Raw genomic sequence first — 14272 nt, 5'->3', positions numbered from 1 at the left:
AAAACCTGTATTTTCAACCACTTGGTAGGCTTTCTTCTATGTTTGCACTTCAACCTGAACATATCTAAGACCAAGCACCCACTTCCCTCACAATGCTTCCTTGCCTCTTAACTTCAACATCCTTTAGTGATACGGTCATTCTCCCCAGTAACCCAGGCAAAAACCTCTTTGAATTTCTCCATGCTCTTTTCTACTCTTATATTCAGTCACATGCCAAGGCATGTATTTACTAGATTCTTGCTTCACTTTATCTATTGCATCCTTCTCATCTTTGTCATTCCTACTGTCTCAGTCCAAGTTCAGGCTCATTAACTTTCAACTGGACTATCATAATCCTTGGAAATTAGTTTGAACTCATAAATTCCCCCATATTAGTTTTTGCTTTGCAACCACACACACACATGTGCACATGCATGCACACACACATACTCCCAGGAGTATTTGATTCGCACCTGCTGAATCAAAACCATTAAAAGTACAATGATGTCTGGGATTGTTTTAAATCTCCAAGTAATTATGATATAAAACCAGGTCGAGGAGATCCAGACCTATGGTTCCTTGCCTGTAGTTCTTTTTTTCAAAAACCCTCCTTTCCAAAATTTAATCTAGATTGTACATTGTTTTCAGATAAATCTTTCAAAAACATATGCTGAGATTACTCATTTCATAGACCTCCACTGGATCCCCTGGAGCACCTTCCAAAGTGTTTATCTGTTAACAGGTATTATCCAGGGAGGAGTCCTGCATTACATTTAACCAATTTTTTCAATACAGAATTGCTTGGCTTTTAATGTGCAATTATATGGTGTGAATTTTCAAGAGGGAGGAATATAGCATATGCAGTTTTCAAACGTACCTGACCCTGGAACATTCTCTTGTGAAACATATTGCCCTGAGGTTCTGAGGAAGCCTCCAGGAAAGGGTAGCCCTTAAGATAAATTCCAAACTCCTAAACCTGGCCCCAAGGTGCCCTATAGTCAGACCCCAATGTGCCTTTCCAGCCTCGTCACATGCATGAGTCCTAAACACTCTACTCAGGTGAAACTATTAGCTGTTCTAATACTTACTGTTTGCTCTCTGTTGAAGTGGAAAAAGCATTATGATAAAAATCAAACAGGAATCCACCACTCTGGATTCTTGTCCTCTCAATTCACAGGCCCATTTCTATTTATCAAACTAAAATGTATGTTTACATGATTCAGACTAGAGCCTTAACTGAAAAAAAAAAAAGTCAAGGTTCTCCCTCTATGCTAAAGAATGGCATCAATAGTGGGTGTGCCCACATATTCACCTGTGCGTACACACTAAGTGAGCTTGATTATTTGGTGTTGCAGAGTAAGAAACTGATTTTCGTTTTTGATGTTCTTATTTGTTTACTAAAGAAACTAACAAGATTGGATTGCTGGGGGGAGGAGGGAAAGAGAGAACCTATGGAATACGTACAAACTGGGTGCCATGGCTCATGCCTGTAATCCCAGCACTTTGGGGAGCTGAGGTAGGAGGATTGCTTGAGCCCAGGAGTTTGAGGCCAGCCTGGACAACATAAGGAGACATTGCCTCTACAAAAAAATTAAAAATTAGTCAGGTGTGGTGGTGCGTGCCTGTAGTCCCAGCTACTTGGGAGGCTGAGATGAGAGGGGAGTGTTGCTTGAACTTGGGTGGTTGAGGCTGCAATGAGCTGTGATTGCACCACTGCACTCCAGCATGGGTGTCAGAGCAAGACCCTGTTTCCAAAACAAGAAATAAATACGGCCAGGAGTATACAGACAGGTTCCATCAAGTTATCTTCCACTAAATCTCTGCAAAGTTGAGACCATCAGACAAATGTCTTCTTGCTTTTGGATCATGGTTACCATTAAAACAACTTAATGATTAACAGAGGAATATCAGGGCTTTTTTGTTTTCTTTTGGTTAACCAAACCAACTAGATGTTTGAAAATCAGTCTCCAAACCCTAAGTACAGTTACTTCTTGGGACAATTGAACCACTCTTATTTAGAACCAGGGCTCCTTAGTTAAGCATCCTGCTCTAAGTTAGGCTATGTGTATCAGGGTTTCTGCTGCATGAAACAGAAACCTGACTATGGTGGCTAAAACAAGTGGCTTATTTCCCTCAAATAAGAAGTCTGAATGTCAGCTCTCCAGGGCTGGCCACCCAAGGACCAGACCCCTCTTACCTTTCTGCTCTGCCCTCCTTATGCCTGTTGTGTTCCAGTAAGAAAGAACGAAGAACAAAGTGGAAAAAGCAAATGCCAACTTTGTATGAGAGAAAGAATGGCTTTTCTGAAAGCCCCATCAATTAGACCAATGAGATGTAAATCTCATTGGCCAAAATGACGTTATAGTACTACCTTGAACAGCCAGGAAGTCTAGAGAATAGAGTGTTTTAGGGAACAAATTGCCACCTCCCAAAATTAGTCTTGTTTGCAAGGAAGAAGGGGAGAATTAATATGAGGGAGTCAGCTGGAAGGGTCACCAGATGGAAGCACCAAGCTACCTACCCTGACAGGCAGAGCACTTGAATATTCCATAGGGACACATCCAAAAAGATCAGGCATCTAAATGAATACCTGTGCTCTGTTTACACACATGTATTGTACTGCATATACATACTAGTATAGCTTCCAGAGTTTCCTCTATATATAGCATCAAGCCAATTGCTTATACAGGGATTGCTCAACATTCTGAGATCATCTAGTTATTAAGCATTTAAAGCCACTTTCAGCATATAAAATATAAAGCACCGTGTATTTTGAAAATCACAGTTCTCAGAAAAGCTGAATACACTGATCTGGAAAAACTGCTTTTGTCCAGAGCAAAAAGATTGAGCGATTCTGAGTGACAAGTTTTGTCTATAATTTAGTGTTTCACTCATTCATGCATTTGCACACTGCCTGAAAAGTAGGAGGATTGTCTCCCTTCACTTGCTATTGCTGAATCCTACTGAAACTATAGTTTTTCAGGGGAAATTGTTGCAAGCAAGTCCATTGTGAGTTTACTATGTACTCAATGACTTGAACTTTAGAAGCTGGGCAAGCTTCAGACATAACCTTCTCAAACAAGGCAGACAAAAGAAATGTTAACAGCAAATAAATGGGCCAGTGAAAAAGAACAACTCATTCTTTCTGCAAAGGTTCAAATGAAATAACCATTAAAGATATAAAGACCTTTCAAAGAGCTTTATTGCAATTTCATGCAAGACTTTAGTAAAGCCAGGAGAATTGAGCTGGCATCTTTCTCCCTGCCTGTGACTCAGGGCAGGTAGCTCTTTTCAATAGCACTTGTTAATCTTGTTAAATCTTAAGTACCTCTTGGTTTTATGAGCCACACTTACTTTCCCTTCTAGCCCTCATTGACCTTACTGTCTTTGTGTGGCTTGAATGTCATCTCATGAAAGAAGTGTACAGTTAATTCTAGAACAACACCAGGCTGAAGAGTATGTGTGTGGCCTGCATTTCAGATAAGAAGCAGAGGGTGAGGGTTCTATTGATGCCCATCAAATTCATTTTAGATCTATCCATGACCAGATATCTTTTAGAGATTGAATTTTGATGAACTGGCTATTGTGTTTTTGTCTTTGTTTTTTAGAAAGGGAAAATGAATTTGTCCTAACATTGGTACAGGTGAGTGGAAATGTATCACGCATGGGAGCAGAAAATGTATTTAGATGGTCCAGCCCCACTAGGAAAAACCTAGTAGTATCTATAAAGCTTAGATGTGTGTACCCTATGTTCCAGCAATTTCACCTCTGAGTGGTCAAATGTTTTGATTTTTTTATAAGAATGTGTCCTGACTTTTTGTTGAGTATAGCATTCTATGAAAGTGTTCACCTTTTGATACTGAATCCAGCTCTTGGAAGAGGCAAGTGTTCTGGAAGCAGAGATGGCTCCCAAACACAGTCTGAGGATTAAATACAAGCATCTCAAAGTCCAGAAATAGCCTTTTTTCCTCTTATCTTTTGTTGACACATAATAATTGTAGATATTTATGGAATATAGAGTGATATTTTTATCAGGAAAATGCAAATCAAAATCACAATCAGATATTATCTCACCTCAGTTGGAATGGCTATCATCAAAAAGACACAAAAAAATAACAAATGCTGGTTAGGATGCAGAGAAAAGGGAACTCATACACTGTTGGTGAGAACGTAAATTACTATAACCACTATGGAGAACAGTCTGGAGGTTTCTCAAAAAAACTAGCAATCAAACTATCACGTTTCACTTTTTTTGTTCTCCCTGGAATAAGGCTTATTTTTATTGGGTTTCACCAACTGCGCCCAGCTGAGAAGTGACTACCGAAAGGCAGTTCAGAATCACCAAGGGGTCAGTGGGGAATGTGCAGGATTCCCAGACTCTGCTCCCTCCACCATTGCTGCCATCCCCACAGCTAGACGATGACCCGACACTCTTATTCCTGCTTCTGCCTTCATAAGGTTTGTCAGGTTTGGGAAAGCATTCTTCAGTAAAATGCTAGAATTCAGAAATAAGTTATTTACTTCCTCCCCAAACACCAACTATTTACTCCAGGAAAAGTTTTGTTTCTCTGAAACCATGCTTGTTTTCAGGAGGATGGTACTGGAAATATGCTCCACTCCAGACACACTATGGCTCTTCACGGTCTCCCAATTTGTCTTAGTATAATAAGTGAGCTTAAGTATCTACTCTAAGCAAGATCTGTTGTTAGCCGCATGAGTTCTCTTCTAGTTCCTGTCCATTACTTTTTAAACACCTCTGTACTTGCTTTCCTTTGTGAATTATTTACAGTATTGTTATGCTGTGGGCTATAGGGCAAGTTTCTAAAATGGCTTTATGTGTTATGAAAATGGGAAAATGAATAAATCATGTTAAAACATCCACAAGAGAATGGAATAGAATATGTCACAAGGGAAAGAACCTGTTAACATAAGGGTCACGGAGGGTCACATAATCAGCTCAGTAAGAAGAATAACCTTCATTCAGATCCCAAGTAGAATCCTTTAATCCCCCGGCTCAGAGGACACATTTGGTCTGTTGGGAAGTTTATATGTCATGTTGCTGAATTTTATCCTGGCTGCCTGTTTTGCAAAGAGAGCTTACTACTAAGATTTTGTTCCAGCCCTTTGGACTATGTTTTATATACAAATAAAAGTAACAAGGGATTAAAACAGAATTTTTTTATTGGGCTCAGAGAGGACACTTGACCAAACTCCAGAAAAAGAATTTGAAGCCAGTTAACCACACTCGAGCTAAAAGCCTTAAGGATAATAACTTTTATTACATGAACTCTTCTAGACAAAAATAGAATTGTAAGTTAGGGGGAAATGTGTATTCTGCGTCATCCAAAATAAAACCTGCCATCCTTGGATTTCTTCCCTGCCTAAGCCCAGCCGTTAGAACAAGAAGTCTAATTCCACAATGTAGGAAATGATTTTAAAATCTCTTTGACAGGCCAGGTGCAATGGCTGACGCTTGTAATCCCAGCACTTTGAGAGGCCAAGGCAGGACGATTACCTGAGTCCAGGAATTGAAGACCAGCCTGGGCAACATAGTGAGACCTCATCTCTACAAAAAAATAAAGAAAATTTAAAAATTAGCTGAGCGTGGTGGCCCATGCCTGTAGTCCCAGCTACTCAGGAGACTGAGATGAGAGAATCGCTTAAGCCCAGGAGCCTGAGGCTGCATTAAGCCAAAATTGAACTACAGCACTCCAGCTTGGGAACACAGCAAGACTCTGTCTCAAAAATAAATAAATAAATAAATAAATATCTTTAAAGGATTATGTGTAGCTAGGCTGGGTGCAGTGGCTCAAGCCTGTAATCCCAGCACTTTGGGAGGCTGAGGCGGGTGGATCACCTGAGGTCAGGAGTTTGAGATCAGCCTGGCCAACATGACAAAACCCTGTCTCTACTAAAAATATGAAAAATTAGCCAGGCATGGTAGCACATGCCTATAATCCCAGCTCTACTTCTCAGGTTCAAGAATCGCTTGAACCTGGGAAGTGGAGGCTGCAGTGAGCCGAGATCACACCACTGTACTCCAGCCTGGGCAACAGAGCAAGACTCTGTCTCAAAAAAAAAAAAAAAAAAAAAAAGAGTATGTGTAGCTATAACTCCACGAAGGCGATGGGGGAATGTTCTGCTGCCCCTGGATTTCCTCTGTCCTCCTGCTTCAGTCTGAGTCCACACATTGCCACTCTGAGGAACAGCCATATACCCACACTGACCCCTCTCCCGCCTTCTTGGTCATGCACAGTGTTGTACTGTCTTACAGGCCCTTCTGAAGAGTGCCCAGAGCCCACACTGCTCATGCCTGCAGAACCCCTTCCCCTCCCTCTTCACCCTCTTTCTCATGGTGCTTCCTACTTTTCCCCCAGGTCTTTTTCTCTACTAACACTTCACTTGTCTAGCAGAGCTCAGATGTGGCCAGCCCTACCCTGCATTTTCAACTTTTTTCCACCTACTCACTCTCTTGTCCTAAACACCAAAGAGGACCTTTCCTCTTCCCAGGCCCTCAGAAGAACCCCAGCACAGACTGTCTGGTCCTGGAATTCAAGCCCAGTCATTGCACCTCAGCCTCTAGCTCTGATTCTTAGAGTTTTACTTAGATATTAAATTAGCTTTCCTTAGATATTAAATTCTTAGGCAGGATTTATTATCTAAGTGCCATAGACAACCCCAAATTATGACCTTTTGATGTTGTTCTTAATAAATCCACTAGATCAGGCAAACACACACACAAACCCCACCTTAAAAAGAACTTAAAAAACTGTAGCACTGATATGAGTGCACTTTACAATGTCAAAATGTAGCGCCAATATTTGTTATTATTATTAGGCTACCCTTCACCTTCACTACAAAGTAATAAGACAGCATAGCTGAGTAGTTAAGACTTCTGATTCTGGAGCCACACTGCCTGGGTTAAATCCCAGCTCTGCTATCTGACCTAATTTGGGAAGTTACCCAATTTCTCTGTACCTCAGTCTTATCATCCGTAAAATGGGGGTAATAAAAGACCTACTTCATAGGGTTGTTACAGGGGTCAAATGAATTAACATTTGAACAGACACAGAGGTGCACTCCTCACATTCTGCTTCAAGGAAGGACTTGCTGCTCAGCTGCAGGGATTATGGCCATCAGACACACTCCTCCAGTTCTCAGGAACTCCATTCTGTCTGAGCTGCAGAAGAGCTGCCTTGCCTCTGGCTGTAATCTTCCTTGGAGGTGAGTAGGGGGCACATGTGCTGACTGAGTGAGGTGGGGGCCTGATGCAGGACACTCTGCCAGATTGGCTAAGGTTTTGCTGAGTCTACATAGCAGTTCGACTTCTTCCTGCTTTCTCTCCCATCCCTTTAAAGGTGTTAATACCTAATAAGCATCACACCCTAAACTCTGTTTCAACTACTGCTTCCAGAGAACCCAATCTGTGGCAGTATTTGTCAAGTACTTAGAAAACTACCTGGTACATAGTGAACACTACATAAGTGCTTGTTAAGTAAAATTAAGTAAGTCATCTGGAAAAGGAAGCACTTTTGCTCATCCCTCGTACAGAAGATCATTGCTCATCCCTTGTACAGAAGATGTCAGAGTTCATGTTCAATATTAGGGATATTAGGTTACTCTAAAGAGCCTGAGAGTTGAACTAATCAAGATGAGGAAAAAATAATACCACTAATATAGATATTATATTGCTATGCTTGTACTTTAGGATTTTTTTCACTATTATCTTTTCTGTGTTTGACCTTACAAATTCCATTTTTCTCTTACTTGCAAGGGTATTTTCTGACATATTAAATTTAGGCTTAAAAATTTTGGCTAATATTTAACATGAACTTATATAAAACCCATATGCTGTCTAGAATTGAGCCTTCTCTGTGGTGGGAAGGACACCTTAGTGCAAAGTCAACCTAAGGAGAATTGTTCTGAGGCCATGAAACAGGAGGTAAATAAGTGAGCTCCAGCCTTGGAACCCTGGAGTCCTCAACAGCTATGAGGTGATATATCATCTGCAGATCTGTGGCCATGCATTATTCATCACCTCATCTCTTTACTCATTCATTCAAACAACAAATCTTCATGCTCAATTCTTGCAGTCATGAAAAAGGAAGACGAGACTCTGTGCTCAGGGCTCTTACCTTCTGGGGTAGAAACGCCACACCAGGTAATAAACAAGACAACTGGAGATGGAGATAAATACTGTGCAGATGAGGATGCAGTAAAAAGCCCTGGTTAGGGCCGCATTAGGGAAGGCTTCTCCCAGGAGGTGACACCTGAGCCAAGGATTTAAGGATGAAGAAGCTGACAAGTGTCTGGGGAAGCACATTTGAGGTAGGGGAACAGCAAATGCAAAGGCCCTGCAGCATAAGCACACTTGGCTGCTGGAAAAACACCAGGGAGGCCAGTTTTCACTGAAAAGTGGACAGCAGGAGAGAGTGTGGCTCCCAGGTAAAGTTGGAGAGGTAAGTCCAGCTCCTATAGGGCCTCGAAGGTCATGGAAAAGGAATTAGAATTTCATTCTAAATACCAAGAGAATCTCCCAAGTGATTTTAAGGACGATTGACATTATACAATTTATGTTTTTAAAAACCATGCTGCCTGGGCATAGTGGAATCCCAGGACTTTAGGAGGCCGAGGTGAGTAGATCATTTGAGGTCAGGAGTTCAAGACCAGCTTGGTCAACATCGTGAAACCCCCATCTTTACTAAAAAAAAAAATATACCAAAATTTACCAGGCGTGGTGGCACACGCCTATAGTCACAGCTACTTGGGAGGCTGTGGCAGGAGAATCACTTGAACCAGGGAGGTAAAGGCTGCAGTGAGCCAAGATGGTGCCACTGCACTCCACCCTGGGTGACAGAGCGAGACTCCTTCTCAAAATTAAAAAAAAAAAAAAAAGACCATATTGACCAAACACAAGCTCAATAATGAAGAAGGGAACTGAATTATAATGTATTTACTATAAGATGTGGATACTCTCTGATTTCCGGGTGATGCTCTATTTTAGCATTATGTAATAATTACTAAGGGCTTTGGGTGAGCTGTAGCTGATTCATGAGCTTCTATAAGAACATTAAGAATAAACAACACTGTGGACTAAAATTGTTACTAGACCTGAAAAAACATATATCCTGCTCATAGTCAGCAATTCTGCCCATCCTCTTTTCTCTTAAGCTCATTCCTTCTCATTTCTATTTATATCACCTGGCACTGGATAATCTGTATAAATCATTGAGTGCCGACCCTTAGTTTTAACTTCTCCGGGATAATTGTTAGCTATATTACCTTGGCTTGACATGAGATGGCACTCATTTTTCTGCCCGTCCTAGCTATAGCACCTGTCAGTCAACAATAACTAAAAGAGAAAAGGAGGCACAGTAGCCTCCTGAAAGACAGGAACTTACCTACTCCTGCTTCCAAAGAAGGACCATATAGAAATAGTATGTGTTTATTGGATCTTAATTTTCTCTTTCAGGCTGGGTGAGGATCTACTCAGTAAATCCAGCCTACAAAAGACAGGCTAAAGAGGAAGAACCTGCTCAGGAGGACAGTGGAAGACCAGATCTGCTGGAAGGAGTGGGGAGGAGTCCAAACGGGCCAGGAATGACAAGGGCCAACCTGTCCAGGTGAGAAGAACAGGTTACTATGGAAACAAGCCATTTTGTAGTATTGAGTGATGGATGCATAAGGTGGGCAGAACTGGCTAGAATCAGAGTTGCATGTGGGAAGATTCCAGGTCACTGTCAAGGAGGACACCTGTTAGCAGAGAAAGTGAGAAAGCACCACAGGGTAGAAATTTAACATTTGTATCTCTGCTTGAGTCATCTCAAAAAAAGAACAAAAGATACGAGGTTCTTCTCTTCCTCACAATGGAGGAGTTTTCCCTGGCATTACACTGATGGGGTCAAAACCAAGCCCAGACAGCTGCTTTGTGTCCTCTCCCCAAGTTACTTTTATTTATTCTTGCTAATTAAAATGAGGATTGGCTTTTAGGAAAAGCTGAAACCTTGGCTAAAAAAAAAAAAATCCCATTAAAAAGTAGGCAAAGGACATGAATAGACATTTTTCAAAAGAAGACATATGAACGGCCAACAAGAATATTAAAAAATGTTCAACATCACTCAGATGCAAATCAGGGAAATGCAAATCAGGTATCATCTTACCCCAGTTAGAATAGCTATTATTGGCTGGGCGAGCTGTTTCACACCTGTAATCCCAGCACTTTGGGAGGCCGAGGCAGATGGATCACCTGAGATCAGGAGCTCAAGACCAGCCTGGCCAACATGGTGAAACCCCATCTTTACTAAAAATACAAAAATTAGCTGGGCATGGTGGTGTGTGCCTGTAGTCCCAGCAACTCAGGAGGTTGAGGAAGGAGAATTGCTTGAACCCGGGACATGGAGGTTGCAGTGACCCGAGGTTGCGCCACTGCACTCCAGCCTGGCAACAGAGCGAGACTCCATCTCAAAAAAAAAACAACAAAAAATTAGCCGGGCCTGGTGGGGAATGCCTGTAATCCCAGCTACTGCAGAGGCTGAGGCAGGAGAATCATTTGAACCCAGGAGGCGGAGGGTACAGTGAGACAAGACTGCGCTACTGCACTCCAGCCTGGGCAACAAAAGCGAAACTCTGTCTCAAGAAAAAGCTATTATTAAAAAGAAAAAATGACAAATGCTGGCAAGGTTTTGGAGAAAAGGGAACTCTCACACCCTGTTGGTGAGAATGTAAGTTAGTACAGACATTATGGAAAACCGTATGGAGAGTTCTCAAAAAAAAAACAAACAAAAAAAAAACCTTCCAAATGGAACTACCATAAAATCCAGTGATCCCATTTCTAGGTATTTGTCCTTTTGGAAATCAGTATATCAAAGAGATACTTGCACTCCTATGTTTATTGCTGCACTATTCACAATAGCAAAGGTATGAACCAATCTAAGGGTCCATCGATGAATTAATGAATAAAGAGAATGCGGTACATAAACACAATGAAATACTACTTGGCCATAAAAAACTACTGAATCATGTCATATCCAGCAACATAAATGGAACTGGAGATCGTTAAGTGAAATAAACCAGGCACAGAAAGACAAATATCACATATTCTCACTCCTATGTGGGAGCTAAAAGAATTGATCTCATGGAGGTAGAAAGCAGAATGATTGTTACCAGAGGCTGGGAAGGGTGTGAGGGAAGCAAGGGATGAAGAGAGATTGGTTAGCAGGTACAAACATACAGTAAGAAGAAATAAGTTCTAATGTTCAATGGTAGAGTTAGGTGACTACAGTTAACAACAATGTATTCTATATTTCAAAATAGCTAAAAGAGAGGACTTGAAATGTTCCCAATACACAGAAATGATAAATACTCGAGGTGGGACACCATAAAGACCTTGACTTGATCATTACACATTCTATGTATGTAACAAAATATCACATGCACTCCCATAAAAATGTGCAAATAATATGTAACAAAAAAAATTAAAATTTAAAAAGGTGAAATTTCCCCTCTCCACTTTACCCCACCTTCACACACACACACACACACACACACACACACACACACACACCCCAGGCAATCTTAAAAGTCATGCCCAGCCCAAAGCCTCCTGAATTTATACAATTTGAACTAATTCTCAGGTTTCAGGGAAGCACTGAGCCAACAAAGGCCAATATTGTGAGTGAATGAAATGTGATGAGTTTCTCTGCACCTCCCAGATTCAAGCAGTTCTCCTGCCTCAGAGCCTCTCAAGTAGCTGGGACTACAGGCGCGCCACCACACTGGCTAATTTTTGTATTTTTAGTAGAGATAGGGTTTCACCATATTGGTCAGGCTGATCTTGAAGTCAAGACCTCTGATCCACCCACCTTGGCCTCCCAAAGTGCTGGGATAACAAGCATGAGCTACTGCACCCAGCCTCTCCTTCAGTTTAAAACATTTTCGTCAACTCTTAATCTTTCTCTGTGGGATAATCATTTGAACAATTCGGGCCGGAAATCAACATGTACCTGATAAACTGGATTTAGATAGAAATCATATTACCTAAATGGAGGTGGGATGCAATGAGTCCCTGAATTCAAAGCATTTCATTTTGATTTTCTGGGTTTTGTTTCCATGTTGGCGGGGGAGCTCTTAGATCCACTCTGAATACTGTCATATGGAAGAGGCAGTATGCAGGGGAGGAATCTATGATATGAGGCTAGCACAGATATCCTTAGGAAGCACGTATCTAAGAGGAGGGCAAGTATTTTAAGTGCAAGTAATGTCTGTGGTCGTTTTTGCTTTTTTAAAGAAACTAAAAATTATAATAATAGCAACTAAAATGAAGCCTAGCTCAATAAACTGTTCTTAAATAAATGAAGTATGCTTTCTCTCAATCACCTTTCTCTTAATCAAATTTGGATGCCAAGTTTAAATTCCCAGGTCTCTTCTGGATGGTGGTTTGTTCAGAAGCTGTGCTGTGTTAACCCATATTCTGTATAATTCATCTTTGAAAAAATCCAGAAATCTGTGTCATCCAAATATGTTTCCTCCAAAAATCAAATGACCACCTGGCAGCATGCCTCCTGGGTTTTCCTCCCCATTAGCCAGGATTTTCAAATGACTGCTAAATCGAAATCTTGGTCTCCTTCCACCCAGCCCAGCCAAGCAAGTTTCCATGAAACTACAAAACTAAGAAGCCCTTTATACTACTTGACAACAAGAAAATAAAATCGCAGAGGCAGTAAAGAGGAGAACTATAAACCAGCAAATGAAAACAGAAACGACAAGCATAATGAGAAGAGCATAATTAGGCCTGGGGCACTGCCATGCAGACCTGTCACATTCCTGATGGGTAAAAGATTGACTGACCACAGACTCGCTTTTGGAAATGCCAAAGGTGAGGCTGGAGCGAAGGCTCAGAAGCACATGGTTGTTTCTTTGTTCACAAAAAGCTCCCCTGGAAAGAGTCTTAAAATATCCCATTCATCCTGTCAGTTCCAAATGCTGGAAGCAGGGGTTCTCTGTTTCCCTGGACAGAGCGCATTCCACTTTCCCACTGGCCAGGGTTTTTGTTCTAGGGACGACTTCTCAGACACGGGAAAGTGTCCACAGAGACATTCCCCGGGTCTGGAAACAGAGCATACCTTTGAAGCCTTGAGCTCCTCCTGGGAATGGGTTATTATCTCCTTAAGGTTTTTTGAAATCAGTCCTATCTGCACTAAGTAATTAAAACACAAGCAGAAGGCTGGTTCTAGTCTCCTCATAAATAAACCGAAAATAAATGAAATGTTGGAACTGGCATTGACTGCCAAGTCTTATGGCTGTCCCCTAATTACTTTGGTACAACACACATTTGTGTGTGTCTAAAATAATTATTTGATAACCGTGACCATAGTTCCTAAAATAATTAAGAACTACAATCACATTGTGAAAGATAGAAATATAGCCTGATAAATGTTTGCCCTCCTACCTAAATAGGTAAACAAAAGGATGCTGAGTTTGTGCATTTTGCTGCCTACATGAATATTGATCAAGAGCAGGCTAGCCTGAAAAAACAATTATGCAGAACTGAAAGCTTGAATGGACCTGTAACACTGTGCAGCGTCTTACTCCTCAAAGTGGGCTACCACCATCCTTTGAGACCTGGGGTGAGGAGGGGGTCAAAGCTGCAGGGTCAACAAGATAAACATTTGGGATGCTGTACCATAGGTACAGGTGTGGGAAGCACATTATGTCCACATCAAAATAAACATGGTAACCATTATGGAACAGGATGCACAATGCATACAAATCTCTCAATATTACAAAGACATTTTGATCTGGCAGCTACACCCACAGGACCCCTCAAGGTCATCCTTCAATTTAGAGGTTCCTTGTGGAATCATTTGCAAAGGGCTCCTAGGTAATCATGAAGCAATGACTTGCCAAATAAAAAGGAAGGTGTTTCTGATGTGCACATTCCAGATCTAGATTTGATTGGATAAATTTCATATCATATACATAATTATGGATAATAGGAATCTTAAGGCACCTTCTAGATGATTGGTTTTTACAGAGTGAAAAATGACTTCCCTCTACCCTTGTAGGTTCCTTGGCAGGACTACAAATTAAATTGACATAAGACAGGTTAACAGCAGAAACACATTTTAATTACATAGGTACACATGGGAGTCCCACAAATTATGAGACTCCAAAGGGTCAGATGGTTGGAGCATATTAGTATCCTGAACTATGGAAAGGAATAGGGTTTGGGGCTTCAAGGGGGTGGTGGGAATGTAAGTTGTGGGAGGGCGAAAGTACGAATGTATGGTGAATA

Source organism: Cebus imitator, unplaced genomic scaffold (assembly GCF_001604975.1).
Source record: "Cebus imitator isolate Cc_AM_T3 unplaced genomic scaffold, Cebus_imitator-1.0 Scaffold23, whole genome shotgun sequence".
Classification (NCBI taxonomy): Eukaryota; Metazoa; Chordata; class Mammalia; order Primates; family Cebidae; genus Cebus; species Cebus imitator.
The sequence above is the reverse complement of the archived record's forward strand: the minus strand, read 5'-3'. Positions refer to the sequence as shown.